A 9,693-nucleotide genomic window follows, 5' to 3' on the forward strand; every position below is an offset into this window, starting at 1 on the left:
CGGCTGCTCTCGCGCCACTAGCGCAAATCAAGTCACGCGTCCACGTCACTTGAAGATTTTGGAAATTACATGAATGTGTGACCCACGCATCCACGTCACATGCAACACACAATTTTACTACATCAGTGCCAGATATCTTATCTTTTCCCCAATCCTATTTCTCTCTTCTCCCTTTTTAATTCTCTCTTATTCCTTCTTTCTTCCTTATCCTTTCTTACTTTCTACTTCTTTATCTCTTTAACTTCTCATCCTTCTTCACTCTCATTCTATTTTACTTAATTTATTTTCATATTTTCATTCATTGCATTTTAATTTTGTGCATATTCTTATTTTCTTCTCTAAGTTGTTATTTTACCATTGGTGTTAAATGTTCTTATTCCACTGTTGTATCTTTTCTGGTACTATTTTGATGCTTAGTGACTTGTATTACACTGTTGGATGATATTAATTATCTGTCGATGCCAATCTTTTATGATACCTGTATTCCTTTTGCATTGACATGAATTTATATTGTCTTTCACTATCTTTTCTTTCCTTCTTATTTCTTTCTTCCTCCTTTCTTACTTTCTTTTTCTTTTCCATCGGTGTTAAAATTCTCTTCTTCAACTATTGCATCTTTTCTTGAATTAATCTGGTGCTTCATGACTTGTTTTATTCTGATTGGGTATTATTATTCATAAATCAATGCTAATTTTTATAATACTGATATTCATTTTGCATTGATACGCACTTACACTATCTTGCATTACCCACACTCTCTTCCCCTTTGTTGCACTTTTTGCACTATTGATATGCCATTTGCTCTTGCTATTTTCTCACTTGCATGTTGTAGCTACCATGTAATTGAGACCCTTATTATTTGGCATTAACACCCATATTTTATTTATGTTCTTATCTTTATTTTTGGGTTACTTTCCTTCCTTTTTCTCTTCTTTCAAGATAGCCACCACAAAGAGAGAGAAAAAGCTTTTTAATGGGGAGACAAACAAGTCAATCTGCACAATCTATAGAGAAAGGCATCAGTTGGAGCAGCCCGTCCACTTGTACATCTTAGCATGCACCGTGGATAGTGCAATCTTTAAGTGTGGGGAGGTCGATACCGATCTCCACGGGTTAGTTATTCTCTTCTCAACACCAATATTTTATTTTTCTTGTTTGTTCATTGTTGCATTGCATAATAGATTGCGTGTGTAGTTGATTGTTTGCATTTAAATACTACTTGGTTGAAATATAATAAGTTTCTTCTAAAAGACCATATTTTTTAAAAAATTTCACTAATTTAAAATAAAAAATTTTTTGTGTTAAATTTGTTTGAAGTTGTATTTGGAACATAGTTTTTGAGCAAAAGAACACACAACCTGTGAGATTTTGAGCTTAATTGCATGGTTACATTATTTAACCATAATATTTTATTCTTGTGTGTTTTCTTCTCTATAATTGCAATCTTTACTTTGTTTCAATCTATATGTCCATTGTTTAGTTTATTTACATGCTTGCATATAATTGAGGCCATATTTGATTATTAACTCACTTATCCCAAATAAAGCCTACCCTTTTATGTCACCCTTGTCAGCCACCTTGAGCTTTTTAATCCCCTTTTATTTTATAACCACATTACTAGCCTTAAGCAGAAAAACAAAATAAAAATCCCAAGTTGAATCCTTGGTTAGCTTAAGATAGATATTGTGTAAAATTTAAGTGTGGAGAATTTTATGGGAACATAGGATGATAGAAAAAAAAGTAGAGAATTAAATTAAATAAGTTATTTGAAATTTTGGGAAGCATGCTCATATGAAATCAAAATAATTAAATTACCATGTGCATTGACAAAAAAAATTATTATTAAGTAATTAAATAAGGGGATACAAAATATATATATATATATTACCCCAAATGCAAAATAAAAAGAATCAATGCACATGGGAGAAAATTCAAAAATAAGTTTGATACATGAGCATGTAATACAAAAGTGGAAAAATTTGGGTAGCTAGGTAAAGCATTTTAAATTGTATAAAGTATGTATATGTTAGGTGAGATCTTAGACTAATCAAGGATTCACTTTGTTAGCTCACTTAGCATTATATATACATCCTCACCTTTACCTCAGCCCCATTACAACCATGAAAAGACCACATGATGTTTGCATTGGTATACTAAATATTTGTTGATTGGTTAGCTGAAGAACAAAGTTTAGAAAGCATGATTAGAAAAGATTAGAGTGAAGTACCCTATACACCTGAGAAACTAGAGTGATATACACTACCAGTGAGGGTTCAATGCTTGATTCTATGTTCCCTGCTTTCATGAGCTATCTTTTTACAAGTTTACTTGTCTTTTACTGTGTAATTTGAATTAATGGAATTTGATTCATATTTGTCTTGAAGAACTTGTTTACTTTTAACCAAGTAGGTAGAAATATTTTGCATATAGTAGCATTCACATAGATAGGTTGCATTGCATACTCTATATCATTCCTATTCATTCCTTTATAGCTTCTCTTGAGCTTAGCATGAGGACATGCTAATGTTTAAGTGTGGGGAGGTTGATAAACCACTATTTTATGGTTTATATTGTGCTCAATTGAGTAGTTTTTATCAAGCCTTTGCCCACTTATTCATATGATTTGTATGGTTTTACATTCTCCTTCCCAATTTTGTACTATGATTGAAAACATGCTTCTTTGGCTTTTATTTTCTTTTATTTAATCCTCTCTTATTACCATTAGATGCCTTGATATGTGTGTTAAGTGATTTCAGGGATTACAGGGCAGGAATGGCTTAGAGGATGGAGAGGAAGCATGCAAAAGTGGAAGGAATACAAGAAGTTGAAGAAATTGCTACTATCCAGCCTGACCTCTTCGCACTCAAACGGTCATAACTTGAGCTACAGAGGTCCAAATGATGCAGTTCCAGTTGTGTTGGAAAGCTAACGTCCGGGGCTTTGATTTGATATATAATTTGCTATAGTGGACGTACAGCTAGGCAACGCAAACACGTGCTCTACGCGGACGCATTGTATCTGCGAATGTCAATCCACGCAAACGCGTGGACGACGTCTCCGTGTTACTTTGCCGCGACCTGTGCGAACCAGATTTTGTAATTAGCACTTTTTAAGCTATTTTTGACCCAGTTCTTGGCCCAGAAAACACAGATTAGAGGCTATAAAGTGGGGGAATACTTCATACATCAAACATGCTTTTCATAATTCACTTTTCACAATTTAGATGTAGTTTTTAGAGAGAGAGGCTCTCTCCTCTCTCTTAGGATTTGGATTAGGATTTTTAGAAATTAGGATTTATTTCATCTTCATCAAAGGTTCAATATTCTTTTATTTTGACGTCTCTTCTACTTTGAGATACTTTAATGCTTTTATTTGTATTTGACTTTTGTTGCCCAATTGGCTTATGAACTTTTCCATGTTAGATTTGACTGCTTTTTATTAATGCAATTGATGTATTTTCAGATCTATGATTTGTTTCTTTTATTTATGATATAAATAATTTAGATTTTTCTACCTTTTGGCTCTGGTTGATTAATTGGTGACTCTTGAGTTATCAAACTCATTGTTGACTGAAAATTGGAATTCTTCAAGAATTAATTCGAGTTCCACTAACTCTAGCCTTTCCCAAGGAAAGACTAGGACTTGAGGAATTAAAATTAATTCATCCACTTAACTTACCTTCATAGTTAGAGGTTGACTTAGTTGGAGAAAAATTCAATTCTCATCACAATTGATAAGGATAACTGGGATAGGACTTCAAGTTCTCATACCTTGCCAAGAGCTTTACTAGTTATTATTTTGACGACTTGTTATTTTACATTACTTGTTCAACCCTTTTGAAAACCCCAAAATATACCTTTGCATAACCAATAATAAGAACATACCTCCCTGCAATTCCTTAAGAAGACGACCCGAGATTTAAATACTTCGGTTATCAATTTTAAAGGGGTTTGTTACTTGTGACAACCAAAACGTTTGTAAGAAGGGACTTTTATTGGTTTAGAAGCTATACTTGCAACGGGAATTTATTCTAAATTCTATACCACACAAAAGTTCTCTCTTCATTTGCCTACGCTCTCATACTAACATCTCGACGACTTCGTCCATACTTCCAAGCTCACACTATTAGGATTTGGACCAACCAGCCCATAAAAGGGATATTACAGAAAACAGACCTGGCGGGCAGAATCTTGCAATGGGTAGTCGAGTTGTCCGAATTCGATCTTCAATACGAAGCTCGGACAGCCATCAAATCATAATACCTGGCCGACTTTATTGCAGAATTTACAGACACACCGGAAATCCCTACAGAATCGAATCTCTACGTAGATGGTTCCTCAAATAAAACTGGAAGCGGCGCGGGTGTGATAATTGAAAGCGACCAAGGAACCCAAATCGAACTCTCCCTCAAATTCAGGTTCCCTGCCTCGAACAACCAAGCGGAATATGAGGCACTACTAGCTGGTTTGAAGCTGGCTAGGGAGGTTGGAGCTCAAAAGCTTATTATCTTCAGCGACTCACAAGTAGTCACTTCACAAATAGCAAGAAGCTACCAAGCCAAAGATCCCACCACGAAAAAGTACTTGGACAAAACCAAGGAACAGCTCGGACAACTCGAAGAATATGAGGTCGTCATATACCCCGAGAACCGAATGCCTGAGCTGACGCACTCTCAAAACTGGCCAGCACCAAACCAGGGAGCAACAATAGAAGCTTCATCCAAGAAATTCTGCAGAACCCATCAATCTCGGAAAAAGAAAAAGTCCTAGCCATAACAGGTCAGGATCAAGGATGGATGACTCCTATAATTAATTACCTCAAAACAGAAACACTCCCCACAGAGGAAAATGAGGTAAAGAGGTTAAAATGGGAGGCACAATACTACACTATCATAAACAACACTCTATACAAAAGAGGGATTTCAAAACCATTGTTAAAATGTGTGCCGACTTCCAACACAAAGGAGGTTCTAGAAGAAGTACACAGTGGCATTTGTGGCAATCATCTCGAAGCGCAAGCACTTACCAAAAAAGTACTCCGTCCTGGATTTTATTGGCCAACTCTATAAAAAGAAGCCACAGAGTTCGTAAAGACATGCTCCCCATGTCAGAAACATGCCACTTTCACATCGCCCCGCCAGAAGAACTCATCAGCGTGACCTCACCTTGGCCATTCGCAAAATGGGGACTCGACCTTCTTGGACCCTTCCCTCAAGGATCGGGACAAGTTAAATTTCTCATAGTAGGAGTACACTATTTCACAAAGTGGATCGAGGAAGAACTCCTAGCTAATGACACTGCTCAAAGAAGTTGAAAATTTCTATATAGGAACATTGTCACAAGGTTCGGGGTTCCATACTCCATTACCACATACAATGGTACCCAATTCACATATGCAGGCTTTAGAAAGTTGGTGGCCGACTTGAACATAAAACAACAATTCACTTCCGTAGAACATCCACAAGCCAATGGACAAGCCGAAGCTACCAACAAAGTCATATTGGCTGGGCTGAAACGGAGATTACAGGACGCAAAGGGAGCCTGGGCTGAGGAGCTCCCACAAGTCCTATGGGCATATTGAACAACGCCACATTCTACCACAAAGGAATCACCCTTCCGATTAGCATACGGAATGGAGGCAATGATCCCAGTAGAAATTGAAGAAGGGTCACCTAGAGTGATCCACTATAGTGAAGAAGCCAAATTCCAACTTCAAAGGGAAGAACTCGGCCTATTTCTGGAATTCCGAGAAAGAGCTCGGACTAGGGAAGAAGCATTAAAATGTCAAATGGCTTCGAGATACAATCAAAAGGTAGTACAGCGAGTTTTTGTTGAGAACGACCTCATCCTAATCCGAAATGATATCAGAACAACCCAACCTGGAGAAGGAAAGCTGGCAGCAAACTGGAAAGGACCCTACCGAGTCAAAAAAGTACTGGGAAAGGGCTACTACAGACTATTCGAACTCGATGGGCGAGAGCTTCCTAGGTCATGGCACGCCTGCAATTTAAGAAGGTACTACAGTTAGGGATGATAAAGGATCTAAGGATAAGGCGCACACTTTTTCCTGAAAAGGTTTTTTAATGAGGCGCCAAGCCAAGACCTACAAATCTCCCAACTTAGAAGATAAAACTCACGCATGTATATATTTGCAATTTCTTTTGAATAAAATTTGTTTAGATCTTCTACAAATCCTCAAGCCGCATTAATCTGAAACATTCATCGTCCGATTATAAAGCTACAAATCGGCAGAAAATGAAAATCAAATTCACTACCCGATCACGATAAAGACCAACAGAGATGAAAACCAAATTCATTAAAAGGTCGACCAAACGAGGATTAAACCCAATTTCTACAAAATCGGCAAAGATGAAAATAGAATAATACAAGAAGTTATCGAAAGTGATCCATAGAAAGGACCTGACGAGGTCTTAATAAAATGGATTGCTAAAAAATAACTTAAAGACTGGCCGACGTAAAGAAGTCAGACCAGTTGCAATAACCAAAGTTATAAGTAAATCCCTGGAAAGAGGTCTTGCCAGCCCTATAAAAGAGGATTACTATAACTTAGAAGGGCTCGACATGATAAAGTCGGCCCAAAACATAAAAGTTATAAAAGTAATCCCTGAAAGAGACCTGAACAAGGTCCAAGAAAGAGGATTACTATAACTTAGAAGGGCACGACATGATGAAGTTGGTCCAAAACACAAAAGTTATAAAAGTAATCCCTGAAAGAGACCGGAACAAGGTCCAAGAAAGAGGATTACAAAAATAACTTAGAAGAGCCCGACAAGATGATGTCAGCCCAAAACACAAAAGTTATAAAAGTAATCCCTGAAAGAGACCGGAACAAGGTCCAAGAAAGAGGATTACAAAAATAACTTAGAAGAGCCCGACATGATGAAGTCGGCCCAAAACACAAAAGTTATAAAAGTAATTCCTGAAAGAGACCAGAACAAGGTCCAAGAAAGAGGATTACAAAAATAACTTAGAAGAGCCCAACATGATGAAGTCGGCCCAAAACACAAAAGTTATAAAAGTAATCCCTGAAAGAGACTGGAACAAGGTCCAAGAAAGAGGATTACAAAAATAACTTAGAAGAGCCTGACATGATGAAGTCGGCTGATGAGCGGATAATTTATACGCTTTTTGGCATTGTTTTTAGGTAGTTTTTAGTAAGTTCAAGCTACTTTTAGGGATTTTTTCATTAGTTTTTATGTTAAATTCACATTTCTGGAATTTACTATAAGTTTGTGTGTTTTTCTGTGATTTCAGGTAATTTCTGGCCGAAATTGAGGGACTTGACCAAAACTCTAAAAAAGGCTGACAAAAGGACTGCTGATGCTGTTGGAATCTGACCTCCCTGCACTCAAAATGGATTTTCTGGAGCTACAGAACTCCAATTGGCGCGCTCTCAACGCAATTGGAAAGTAGACATCCAGAGCTTTCCAGAAATATATAATAGTTCATACTTTATTCGGAAATTGACAACGTAACTTGGCATTGAACGCCAAGTACATGCTGCTGTCTGGAGTTAAACGCCAGAAACACGTCATGATCCGGAGTTGAACGCCCAAAACACGTTATAACTTGGAGTTCAACTCCAAGAGAAGCCTCAGCTCGTGGATAGATCAAGCTCAGCCCAAACATACACCAAGGGGGCCCCGGAAGTGGATTTATGCATCAATTACTTACTCATGTAAATCCTAGTAGCTAGTTTAGTATAAATAAGACTTTTTACTAGTGTATTAGTCATCTTTTGACAGTTTAATCTTTGACTGTTTTAGTCTTTGATCATTCGGTCTTTTGATCATTCAGGGGGCTGGCCATTCGGCCATGCCTGAACCTTTCACTTATGTATTTTCAACAGTGGAGTTTCTGCACACCATAGATTAAGGGTGTGGAGCTCTGCTGTACCTCAAGTTTCAATACAATTACTATTACTTTCTATTCAATTCTCTTTTATTCTTATTCCAAGATATACGTTGCACAACACTTTGATAAATGTGATGATCCGTGACACTCATCATCATTCTCACCTATGAACGCGCGTGATTGACAACCACTTCCGTTCTACTTTAGGCCGGGTGCATATCTCTTAGATTCCCCAACAGAATCTTCGTGGTATAAGCTAGATAGATGGCGGCATTCATGGGAATCCGGAAAGTCTAACCTTGTCTGTGGTATTCCGAGTAGGATCCCGGGAATCCGGAAAGTCTAACCTTGTCTGTGGTATTCCGAGTAGGATTCCGATATTGAATGACTGTGACGAGCTTCAAACTCCTAAAGGCTGGGCGTGATAACAAACGCAAAAGAATCAATGGATTCTACTCCAACCTGATTGAGAACCAACAGATGATTAGCCGCGCTGTGACAGAGCATTTGGACCATTTTCACTGAGAGGATGGGATGTAGCTATCAACAAGGGTGATGCCTCCAGACGATTAGCCGTGCAGTGACAGCGCATAGGACCATTTTTCCGAGAGGATTAAAAGTAGCCATTGATGATGGTGATGCCCTACATACAGCTTGCCATGGAAAGGAGTAAGAAGGATTGGATGAATGTAATAAGAAAGTAGAGATAAGAAAGGATTCTAGCATCTCCACATGCCTATCTGAAATTCCCACTATTGATTTACATAAGTATTTCTATCCCTTTTTATTTTCTATTTATTATTAATTTTTGAAACCCATAACCATTTAATCTGCTTAACTGAGATTTACAAGGTGACCATAGCTTGCTTCATACCAACAATCTCCGTGGGATTGACCCTTACTCACGTAAGGTATTACTTGGATGACCCAGTACACTTGCTAGTTAAGTTGAACGGAGTTGTGAGCTTCTCTAACAGTGCCTGGAACTCTTTTATCACAATTTCGTCTACCAAGTTTTTGGCGCCGTTGCCAGGGATTGTTCGAGTATGGACAACTGACGGTTCATCTTGTTGCTCAGATTAGGTAATTTTCTTTTCAAAAATCTTTTTCAAAATTTTTCTTTTCTTTTTCGTTTTTCCAAACTTTATTTTCGAAAAAATTAATAAAAATCCAAAAAAATTAATAAAATCATAAAAATCAAAAATATTTTGTGTTTCTTGTTTGAGTCTTGTGTCATGTTTTAAGTTTGGTGTCAATTGCATGCTTTAAAAATTTTTCTTGCATTTTTCGAAAATTCATGCATTCATGGTGTTCTTCATGATCTTCAAGTTGTTCTTGACAAGTCTTCTTGTTTGATCTTGATGTTTTCTTGTTTTGTGTTGTTTGTTGTTTTTCATGTGCATTTTTCGTTTGTTAGAGTCCATGCATTAAAGATTTCTAAGTTTGGTGTCTTGCATGTTTTCTTTGCATAAAAAATTTTTCAAAATTATGTTCTTGATGTTCATCATGATCTTCAAAGTGTTCTTGGTGTTCATCTTGACATTCATAGTGTTCTTGCATGCATCTTGTGTTTTGATCCAAAATTTGCATGTTTTGGGTCATATTTGTGTTTTTCTCTCTCATCATTAAAAATTCAAAAATAAAAAAAATATATATTTTCCTTATTTCTCTCTAAATTTTTGAAGATTTGAGTTGACTTAGTCAAAAATTTTCAAAATTAGTTGTTTCTTACAAGTCAAGTCAAATTTTCAATTTTAAAAATCTTATCTTTTCAAAATCTTTTTCAAAAATCATATCTTTTCCAATTTTTCCTCTTTTT

The sequence above is a fragment of the Arachis hypogaea genome, chromosome 5 (assembly GCF_003086295.3).
Source record: "Arachis hypogaea cultivar Tifrunner chromosome 5, arahy.Tifrunner.gnm2.J5K5, whole genome shotgun sequence".
NCBI lineage: Eukaryota > Viridiplantae > Streptophyta > Magnoliopsida > Fabales > Fabaceae > Arachis > Arachis hypogaea.